Raw genomic sequence first — 1581 nt, 5'->3', positions numbered from 1 at the left:
AGAAAGGGATGGGAAAGAGGAATGGAGAGATGGAGGGAGGGAGAGAAAGGGAAAGTGAGAAAGAAAGTATGAGAGGGTGTGGCGAGCCGCCTCGCCACCATGATAAGATGGCGCTGGTTTCCTGAAGTGCTTTCTAGGTAAACAAGCCCATATTTGGTTAAGCCAACTGTTGCAAGTGGGAGCACCTATGAACATAGGCCAAGTGGCAGGAGTAGATTGGCTATTGCAAGAGTAAAAAAGTGTATGAATTCGGTTCAAGAGATAGAAGAAGAAAAACCATGGTTTTATAATAATAAGGTCCTTATTAAATTGCTGAAGGAAGATTCCTGTGTCGTGCTTTCTTGCGGGCGAGGGACATGACAAGTGGTGCCGAAACCCAGGAGTCAGAACTTTCAGTGGTCAGGGGGTGCACCGGTGAATACCACAGGTAAGTGTGGCGCTCCTCTATAGATAAGAGAGAGTGGGAATCGACCTTGCATGGTCGGTCAACAAAGAAAAATATAATCGACCTTGCATGGTCGATCAACAAAGAGAAATATCTTGTTTTCGCTTTCATTCTGCTTGCTCTGAACGCTGCTTTCATTATGGGCAATTCTCCATCTAGTTCATTAGTACAGTCTTTAGATTTTTTATTGCGCTCCAAAGAGCTCAAGGTCAAACGCAGTACTTTAGAAACATTCATTGTAAGAATTGATAAAGCGGCCCCATGGTTTGCTGTCTCCGGAAGTTTGACTCCTGCCAGTTGCGATAAGTTGGAAAAAGATTTGGATTTCCTTCAGGAGCAGGGACAATTGGAGAAAGGGGTGATACTGCTATGGAAATTAACAAAAGGATGTATTCTTGATGGTAGTTGTCAGGAAGCTATTCATAAAGGACAGGAAGTTCTTGAACAACTACATGAGAAGTCCGAGGATTCTATGAGTACTTCCAGTAAACATAGTGCAGGAGAGCAGGTTTATGGAACTATTCCAAAGAGGAGACTATACCCAGACTTAAAAGCCCTTAGAACACCAGAAGATACAGGGGAGTCAGAATCAGACGGTGATGAGGAAGTGAAAGAGCTAACACAGCACTTACGGAAGGTGAAGATAAAAGAAGGGGGAACTAAGAGGCAAAAAGATTTTAGACAAAAGGACTATGAGGAAGAACAGAAGCCAGCTCTAGCCTATGATCCTCCCCCATATGTGGGAGGGGTTCCAGGCACGGGTAGAACTTTTAACTCTGCAGCTTGGAGGGCTGCCCATGTAGAGTTGGGGTTTGCCTGTCCTGTATTCCAGGACAATGATGGGGGAAGACATCAGGAACCCATAGAATTTAAAACAATAAAGAATATAGCAGAATCTGTCTGCACTTATGGTGTGGATGCTGCTTTTACTATCGCCCAAATAGAGGGGCTCAATAGATTCTGCATGACCCCCTCGGACTGGGCCAGTTTAGTGAAAGCTTGTGTTTCCCCAGGTAAATATTTAGGCTGGAGAGCCTTCGTGTTAGAGGGGGCCAATGAACAGGCTGCACGCAACCAAGCTATGGGCAAACCTGCCTGGGATGTGGATATGCTTCTGGGGCAGGGTAGATTTGCCA

This window comes from Sciurus carolinensis, chromosome 19 (genome assembly GCF_902686445.1).
Source record: "Sciurus carolinensis chromosome 19, mSciCar1.2, whole genome shotgun sequence".
Classification (NCBI taxonomy): Eukaryota; Metazoa; Chordata; class Mammalia; order Rodentia; family Sciuridae; genus Sciurus; species Sciurus carolinensis.
This window is presented reverse-complemented; position numbering follows the sequence as displayed.